The 9,912-nt window shown below is 38.3% G+C and overlaps 1 long non-coding RNA gene across 4 annotated transcripts in view; it reads left to right on the top strand.

The window, feature by feature from the left end:
- LOC139828228 (uncharacterized) overlaps positions 1-9,912 on the top strand; it is a 32,289-nt gene that overhangs the window by 3,291 nt on the left and 19,086 nt on the right. The window contains exon 2 of one of the 4 annotated variants that reach the window (XR_011739609.1): positions 414-475. The exons of 2 other annotated variants lie outside the window; for them this stretch is intronic. This is a non-coding gene — a long non-coding RNA (uncharacterized lncRNA). Of the gene's footprint in view, positions 1-413; positions 476-9,563; positions 9,627-9,912 lie in introns of those variants that run through there. One more of the 4 variants, XR_011739617.1, reaches the window with a different exon arrangement.

Raw genomic sequence — 9,912 nt, 5'->3', positions numbered from 1 at the left:
TTAGTTTCTGTATGTAATACAGAACTCAACTGACTCAGAAGGATGATGTGATATCCTGTATTAATTTGAAATCAAGCACTTTCAAATCAAAGTATGAAAAAAAAATGAATTTGGAGAGGAAAAGTAGATTAATTGCAGGAAAGCTGATCTATGTTCCAAAGTTGTCCTTAGAAAAAGGTGGTGGTTGTTTTTAAATACATCTGTAAGCTACTCTAGCATTGGTCCACTGGAGTGTTTAAGCAAATTGTTAATTTAAACCAGGTGACTGGATTCAGTGTGCTGAAAGCTAAACACATTCAGGTGCTCAAATGGAAGCGCTGCTGTGAAGAGACCATTGCATATTGGTGCTTTCAGGTACTGTTCCTTAGAATAGTAGATAAAGTGACTGATTTAGAAAAATAATTTTTGAACAGGGTCCTCGGAGAAAAAGAAGAGGTGAGCTTTCAGGCATAGGAGCCTTGAAGGAACTCTCAAGGTATGCTTTAAATCTTTTCAAGCTTTCTGGCTATATCAGCTGATCTAATTAAAGTTATTAGTCTTCCATACCTCCCCTTCTAGGGTGAGGGAAACATTGCAAGGGAACTTTTGCTGACAAGCTAAAGCAGACTGCCTTGAGATGCTTTGTGGATAATGACCCAAATTCAGTACTTTTTTTGGTATATTCTGGCCCTGTCTGATTTCTCATCTGCAGATATAAGGGAATTAGATGAGGCCATGTGTAGTAAAGAATGAAGTGGGTAACCTGAAAATTAAAGGAACCTGGACACGATAAATGATCAAAGACTGATATAAATGCAGTGTTACGTGAAATGCACAGTGCTTAATATGTAAAATAAGGTTATGAGAAGAACTATCTTTGGGGCCTCAGCAACTGGCTACTTTCCAAGTCCTGCAAGGACTCATTAGTGCTTTACTTGGTCCTGGAGGAGCTCTGCTGAAATGAAATGGCACAGAACTTACACGTGTAAGAGTTTGTGAGATCATGCTGAACAGGTTACATGACCTTATACGTTGTCATGTGAAGGAAGGATGAGTTAGAAGGAGACAGAAAAGGCAGAGAGATTTGCAGATCCTGTAGAAGTTCAGACTGCAGTTTAGCTCAGCACCTGAATTTCCTTCCTGAGTAAAAATCTGCTGTGGTATAGGCTAAATGCTATTGCCGTGTTTGAGTGTATGGCTCCGCTGAAGCCAGTGTGTTTGTCATGATGTTCTCTCTAATTTCATTGATTAGTAAGGGTACCTGGAAACTGGGGTGGGCTCTCCAGGGTGGAGATGTGATGACAATGTACTCTGTGGACCCAGAATGTGAGATGCTGGGAAGATAGTGAAGCGGAAAGGGGCAGGGGAGAATCAGTGGTCATCATAAAAGGTGTGCATGTGAAAAAGGAGTTAGAAGCAGTAAGAAAAAGATGAAGATGACCCTAGAGGTAGGAGGGTAAAGAGGTTGAAGAAGAGCAGTGGAAATAGTGCAGCTGTAAGATGCTGGAGGTTCCCTCCGATACCATGGTTTTCAAATCTATTTTGTCTGTTTTATTCAAAATGAAATCACTTATTTATGTGTGCAAGTATAAAAAAGTGTTTTACACAGCACATTTCACGCTCGCCTTGCAGATTAGACAACTTTCTGGCAACTTTTGTGGAAAGCTCACAAGAACTGAAAAATACCTCATTCATAGGAGGAAAGGGAGGGTTGCATCTAGCAAATACACAGGTACAAAATAATCCTTAGGAACACTGAAAGCAAAGTTGTGAGATGGGTTTCGTAAGAGAAAGCTATTTAACTGTCTGCCAGTAATGAAGTAGTGAGTTGCTGTCAGGTAAGAATAATGCTGAAATAAATGAGGTTGCACTAGGAATCAAGTCAAAGAACTCCAGATCAATCAGTGGGACTATCTGTTTGGAAGCAGTTCATAATTCTAAACATTTTCTTAAAAAATTAAAAAAAAAGACAAAAAAAAAAGTATTTTTCTTTAATTTAAGAAAATAGAGAAATGTGATGAATCTGAAATATGAGTGAATTTCTTGCTTCCCATCTCTTCACAATTCAAGTTGAACTAAATGTGCATGTAAAACAGAGTGTATTGCTGATCTTATTAATAATTTTTTTTTTTTTCGTTCTCTGTCTAAAAAGGGTCGATTGCCAATAGATGGCTACTCATCTATGCCTTAAAGCATACCAGGTATACAGGACAGAGGGAAACACACATTTAGTTGTGGAAGAATGGTTTGATATGTTTTGTTTTTGTAAGGACTGTGTAACATCTGTGGAGAAAGAAATTGCCTTTTTATGTGAGAGGGACTATGTGATGTGCATGTTTTGCCTGATAGTCCACTGAATTCACTTGACAGACTTCTGAGTAAATAAAAAATGGCAAGAATGAGTTAAAGAAAAAATACAATATCTTAAATGTGAAATGTTACTGTAGAATTTGCTAAAGAGGTGTTGTTGAACTGTAATTCTGGACATTTAAAGGATGTTGTCTTCATCTTAATTTTTTCACAGAATCACAGAATGTTAGGGATTGGAAAGGACCTCGAAAGATCATCTAGTCCAATCCCCCTGCTGGAGCAGGAACATCTAGATGAGGTTACACAGGAAGGTGTCCAGGTGGGTTCTGAATGTCTCCAGAGTAGGAGACTCCACAACCCCCCTGGGCAGCCTGCTCCAGTGTTCTGTCACCCTCACTGAGAAGAAGTTTCTTCTCAAATTTAAGTGGAACCTCTTGTGTTCCAGTTTGCACCCATTACCCCTTGTCCTACCATTGGTTGTCACTGAGAAGAGCCTGGTCCCATCCTCGTGACACTCACCCTTTATATAATTGTAAACATTAACGAGGTCACCCCTCAGTCTCCTCTTCTCCAAGCTAAAGAGACCCAGCTCCCTCTCAGCCTTTCCTCATAAGGGAGATGCTCCACTCCCTTAATCATCTTTGTTGCCCTGCACTGGACTCTCTCCAGCAGTCCTCTGTCCTTCTTGAACTGAGGGGCCCAGAACTGGACACAATATTCCAGATGTGGTCTCACCAGGGCAGAGTAGAGGGGAAGGAGAACCTCTCTTGACCTACTAACCATCCCCCTTCTAATATACCCCAGGATGCCATTGGTCTTCTTGGCCACAAGGGCACAGTGCTGGCTCATGGTCATCCTGCTGTCCACCAGGACCCCCAGGTCCCTTTCCCCTATGCTGCACTCTAATAGGTCATTCCCCAATTTAGACTAATTTTTTCCTCCTGGATGTACTTGTGAACAGCTGGGGGTGGGGGGGAGGAGGGAAACGAACCATCCTTAATACATGTGAGTAACTGGGCAAGTAAGTTTTTTCTGTTGCATGGAAACAGCATATCAAAGTAAGATACTTATGTATGCAAGATCACACCTTGGTTTCAGTCACTTTCAGCATCTTCCTGATACAGTGTGAATACTTCACACCATTTAGTATGTGCATGAAGTTCAGTAATTTGTAAAACCCTTTAACTGCCTAACCCCTCCTTACGGAAATCTGTTTTTAATTATTACCTTGATTGATGTTCATAAGATACTTTCAAGTTGCAGACTACATCTTTTAAAACCTTCACATCTGATTGCAAGGTTCTCCCTTGGTGAAAGCGTGAACGCTTCATTATAAAATAGTGCTATTGCTTTGTACAAGCAGACTTAGTTTTGCTCCAGTAATCAAGTACAGTTGGACATCATATTTCTGCAGGGCATTCATGAAATCAAGAGTTATATTTCTAAAAGCATTTGCTTGCATATATCCTATCTTTAAATGACTTTGCCGAAGGAGAAAAGGAAATCCAGGCTAGCAACAAAATAGGTAAACACTGTTAGCATTTTATCACAAGCTTCAAGAACTCCTCAAGGCATCAAGTTTAGAGAAAAAAAAGTGAGAGATTATGGGGAGGATATTTATTATTACAAACTGCAAAGTCAACAGGGACTGCTAAATGTTCTTACAGTCGTAATAGCCTATCTCATGTTAATTCTAGCCTGAAGCTCTGTGACTCTTTATGTGCAGAGATAATGGGGGGTAAAACTGTATTTTTAGTTTAGCAGCAGACTCCTCTCAACCATGGAAAATAAATTGGAGAGCTTTGCAAACTAAAAATGATTTGGGCTTTAAAGGAATTCCCAGCAATAATATACAAGACTTATTACCCTGGATAGTTAGAGGGTCCCGTATGTTTATGGCCGATAGTAGTCATTTTGATTGAATATTGCCTCAGTAACTTGTTTTCAAATAATTTGCTTTTAGCCCAAATCGGTTAATCCTAAAGACAAGACCCTTTTCATAATGTCCTTTTTGTTTGTTCTTCCTATGTGTACCTTAAATAAAATTTAGTATGTGTTGCCCAGACAAAATGCTACATTAATGGTAAAGTTGTTACATTTCACTTACCTGGAATTCACTACAGAGCAAGATTTAATACATCAAGACCTGTGCTAAATAGGTTCAGATTTGAGAACGTGTGTACATATTTTTTAAAGTAAGACCCTACAAGTAGTTCTAAAATATTGCATTACAAACCTAGGAAATTCAGTTTGAGGTTATTAGTGTTCATTATTTTTGTTATGCTATTATCTAGAAACATGACTGCTTTGGGTTAGCAATGCTATAAATGTAGGGGGAGGGGGGGAAGCAATCCGTGTCCCAGAGAACGTATTGTCTCAATATAGTAAGAAATAATAAGCGTATGTCAGCAGACGGGATGATGCAAAGAAACCAGAAGTTTCCTTATGTACCCTGACATACTGTTGGTGTATAGGTGTCCAGGTAAAAACATGTTAAGCATTTGAAAAGAGAACTTGTGAAGAAGTCTTTCCAACAGTGATGTGTAGCTAAGGAGAAGGCAAAAGATGGTTGTTCAAAGCAAAATTAATAAGTGGTTGCTAAAAGCTAGAGTTAATGGGAACTGAAAGAAGGAGTTGACGTGGACTGCGAAAGTGAGGTGTTGTGGAGCTGGTATGGAGAATGGAAAAGGCCAGGGAAGGCCTTGAATAGAGACCCACTCTTTGTGGTGGGTAACAGAAGGAACCGCTTAGAATGAGACAATGAAAATGGCAATGTGATGGGAGTAATGAACTAAGAAGATGGCCTTTTGCAAAACATTTTGAAGGGGCCAGGTTGGATTCACCACAGATGTGAAGAAAGATGTTGTACCACAGTAACAAGCGTCTGGTTTAAAGCTTCAGCTTTGTGCCTTGATAGGAAAGGCAGGTCTAGCAGAGGTGCTCTGCAAGAGGGAGTGGTAAGATTTTTATACAGCTAAAAATCATGAGCATCTGGATATGACAGCTTTCTGCCTGCAATAACAGAGGTGAAGGTTCTTGCATTGATGAGGAAAGGGAGAAAGCTGGAAGCACTGAATAGGTGAAAGACTGGATACACTGCCCTATGGAGGCAAATATCTATAAGCTAATGGTGGAAAAAGAGACTGCCATTTCAGTTCAAGTAGAATGAAGTTTTCAATAGTGGAGGTTTTCTAGTAATGAATAAGACTCTTCAGAAGCAGAATAGAGAGAAAGAAAATCAAGGAGAGAACCTTATAAAAATGAAAGGGAGCATCCTTAATATATGCATTTTTTTTTTTTTTTTTAAGCATTCTTGTAATTATATTATGGAGGGGTTATTTTTAAGTTTGATAAAGTGGAAGCACTTAATATTAATTTTATTCTAAATAAAGTGCATTGTATTATTCATCCTTTAAGTAGGATTTTTTTTTAAACTTATGCTGATTTTGAAATACTGTAAAATATTTATTATCCAGTCTTTTGATAGTTGTGAGGAGAAGTGAATGTTTTAGTGGAGTTGTGATTATACTCCTATATCCACATGAGGACAAAGTAATTTTAACATTTTTAGGAATGTTAAAGTTTCTTTTAAGTACAAAAAGGATACAAAAATATCTCTTAACACAGAGAATGTAAAATCAAGGATTTCTCATCTTGATCCTTTTTGTTAATAATTTATATTTTCACTGGGGTTCAGAATGCTTGTTGATTACACTGTCATTTGAGAATAGCTATAGCTACCTAATGGTCCAATCCAACAAAAAATATATCCAGTTCCTGTATTGCAAAAGTGTATATAAAACTCAAAGTCACTAGAATCTGCTCCCAAAGCATATACTGTCAGAAAGCCAGATATATTTTATATTGCATTGGGCCCTAAAGTGTTATAAAAAATGGCATATAGCTTTTTTCCACAGCTTTATGACCAGCAAGACAGCATCGAACAGTTTATTGCAGACCCTGTTTATGCCTTGCAAGAGTGCAGTATAGTAGACCCTTGTGCATGCTTTGTTTTCAGCACCAACTCTGGAAGCAATTTTGAATCTCATTTGATTTTGGGTGAATCTGTGTTCTCTTTGTTGTCTGTGTGTGAATCAGTATTGGAAAAATTAGACCAATGTTGTTTTCACTGTTGAAAAAAGGCATTACATTTATTTTAGATTAGTTCAAACTCTAGTTTTACATCATGCTTAATAATTAATTTTTTTACCCTTTAATGCTATCATCACTTTATACAGCTAGGGTGAAACATGTCCAATTTCCAGGGATGAGGTAAGGAGGGATTGCTCAGCCACATGTAAATGAGGGTTCAGTTCTACAAAGCCAGGAAAGACATTTGGCCACATTAATTTCAGTGAGAATTCATATGGATAATCCCTTTGTAAGTTAATTGGGATGTTTCATTGGTAAACGAGGTAGCCAGGATCCATGTGCAAGTGTGTGTAGCCTTCAGGGAGACTCAGCTGTCACTGACAGAAGTGATGTTGAGCAGCCTCAACCTTTGCTCATACAACACCCAGTCTCCTAAGGTGAGCCTTTGGATCGAATTAGATCCCTATTAAGGGGTCTTGTCTGGCTTAACCTTTAAATGATATCTGAAAAAAAATGTGTCCCTATGATTGCTCTTTTTTTTTTCTTTTTTTTTTTTTCCTCAACTTGTATCAAGTTTTTGAAGTGACTAACTTAGCAACTGTTTTTTAGTAAAACGGCATCACTAAGTTAACTTACTAGTTGATTCTGCTATGGCTACAGTTGCCAAAAGTGTGTATGAGACAATTACAGGTCTTGGTTCAATGTTAGGGGGAAAGCATGAATGACAGGTGGTTTTGATATCCCAGTTCAGCAAAGTTCTTCTGAAGTGCTTGCTGGAATGCAAGTGCACAATCCTTCTCTCGGCTGGAAAAGCCCTTTTATCAGGACTTGCTCCAGTTTTGGAAATGAATCGGAGATACACCTGTTTTGCTGAGAGCAAAGACTTGGTGACTGCCTCCATTTTTGCTCTTTTGTGTAGTGCATAGCAAACTACAGTAGGATGAAACTGTGCTCTCTGGAGCAAAGGGGTAAGAAACTCAAGTGCACTTTTTTTTTGCCTTCCTTCTGCCTGCCTTCCCAAGAAAGCCAAGTCCCTCCAAGTAGGAGAGGATCCTGTGGTTGTGGGAAATACAACTGGCTGGGAAGTCAGGGAAGAGCAGCCCTGTGTGATCTCATTTTTTTTTAGTTTGCAATAGCTGTTTCTGTTTGTAACTGCTCCTGGGAATCACAGATATTTTGGTTTTAGGTGACATGATGGTGACAGAATTATGAAATTGGCTGTTTCATTCAGAGTTCTACTGACTACATCACTTGATAACAAAACACTTCATTTATTAAGTGCTTGATCAAAACTACTGAAATTTGTGATGTTAGCCAAATCCACCAATTCACAATTTAGCTCTCACTGTGATATCACTTACAGCAGGTTCTTGTGTTTGTTGTTGTCATTCATGTTCATGGAATGCCTTAATAAAGGAAATAGAAAGGATTATCATGTGCTTTCCTGTTGCACAGAAATAGATGATACACACGCACCAATTTTATCTCACTTATAAATAGCTTCTGGAAATAGGTGTCTGTGAGGGAATAGGGCTGATTGACTCATTCATTGTGAATAATTTAGCCTGAAAAATTTGCATTTTTGTACCTGTATTATCCATGGAGAACTGAATTTGCATTCATTTATTTGTTATTCATAACCTTCCATTTAATAGTTTATGAATTGCTGTCTGATTTTTTTTTTTTTTTTTTTTTTTTGAGAAATGCTGACTTCACTGTTGTCTTACATGTGACATGTGATGGCCCTCTGAGTCATACTGATGGTTTCTGGGTCCTTACTGGAGGACTGAAACTTGTAACTAGAGAACAGTTACAGCCGTCTGTGGTTCTTTGTGGTCACATGAGAAGATGACTCTCCTCTATGAAGAGGACTCATGCCAGCATTGTTTAGGAAATGGATGTGGTCAAGGGGGACTTGCAGTAGTTGTGAAGTCTGTTTCACAGAGGTTTTTAAGTTCAGGTTTATGCAAGATCTCATAATACGGCTTTCTTATCAGAGCAGATTCCCCTTTCTTTTGTGAGAAGGCAGGGTAATACAGAATCAATGTGGGGCTAGGAAATGTGATATCCATAGCTACAGCTCCCAAGCATCGAGCGACGTATATGGCGGTGATGGAGAGCTGCAGAGCAAAGTAGTGCATGTGCCAGAAACACAGTGTGTACTTTAGTGTGGTATTCTACCTATGAAAATGGGTATCTGATCTAGTTGAAGATGTCCCTGTTCATGGTGAGGGCGTTGGACTAGATGACCTTAGAAGGTCCCTTCCAACCCAAAGTAGTCTATGATTTATACATATATATATATCTTCCCATTTAGCAATTTCTTGGATGTCTCTACTGAATTGTGCTTTGTGCGAATATGTGTGCTTACACGTGTGTATGTCCACTGTACATATTCACACATATGGTGTATACGTGGCTCAGTTTCACTCTTTTATTCATTTCTTCTATGTGTGTGAGTGGCCTTGCACAGATCTGTTTCTCATCAGCAAACAGGAATGGCAATCTTTTCCCATGTCCTTCTCAGAATTGTTATCTTTTATTAGTCCATGGTTTTGCAGTGCTGTGAGCATGCTGACCATTTCTATGGAAAACCCAATAGTGCTGAATTGCCAGGGTGTGTTAATGAGTGCCAGGAGGAATTAATGATATAATCACACAAGCAAATATACAAAATCACTGAATGTTAGTTTTATGCATGGTTACAATCGATGTCAAACTATAGGATGTTGTATAATCAAATAATTTATTAGGCACAGCTGGTTAACTGCTTACAGCAAAACAACCTGTCGCTTAATTACTCCTTTTACTGCACTGGTTTTATGCATGGTCTTTCTGGCCCCAATACTCAAAGCAGAAAACCCTGCCTTGGGCTTCTTGAGAGTTGTGCAAGAAACAGTGGGTCATAACTCATCCATGTCAAATTAATGTTGTTGTCATGGGACATCAATGGCATAATGAAGGGAGAATAAGGGCATTAAGGAGAGTTAGTCCTTCAATAGAACTTCCCTTCTGATTTCATTGATATGCTAAATGCGTTGTTTTGTTTTTGTTTTTTTTTTTTCTTCTAAGAAATCATGATAATGCCTTTAAATTAACTATGGAAAGCAAATATGAATCTTATTGGTTTTAACTATTAATAATTGTGTTTGTTTCCTTTAAAAATTGAATTGTTTTATATGTTTAGGAACATAATAAGGGAAGTTGCTACATGGCATCAATCCTAAAATGTCTTTTCCTCTGAGGTATTTTTGACTGTTCAAATTTTTTACTCTATAAAGTTCAAAGTTAAATGTCATGCTCTGTCACATGTTCTAGAATGGCATGTCACATTTCGATTTTGTTCTTAATTATTTGCATGCTTGAGGGTCAGTTCGAACAAAACTAACATGGTTTCTGTGGGTTGCTGACTTTAAATGAGAGAATTTGAGAAATGCTGCATCACTTAATCATTGAAGCCCTTTACATAAAGTGTTGCATTTTCAAAATAAACCATTTGATTTAGGGGCATGAGTCTATTGGGACAGGTGA

The sequence above is a fragment of the Patagioenas fasciata genome, chromosome 1, assembly GCF_037038585.1.
Source record: "Patagioenas fasciata isolate bPatFas1 chromosome 1, bPatFas1.hap1, whole genome shotgun sequence".
In the NCBI taxonomy this organism is placed as follows: Eukaryota; Metazoa; Chordata; class Aves; order Columbiformes; family Columbidae; genus Patagioenas; species Patagioenas fasciata.
The sequence above is the reverse complement of the archived record's forward strand: the minus strand, read 5'-3'. Positions and strand labels throughout refer to the sequence as shown.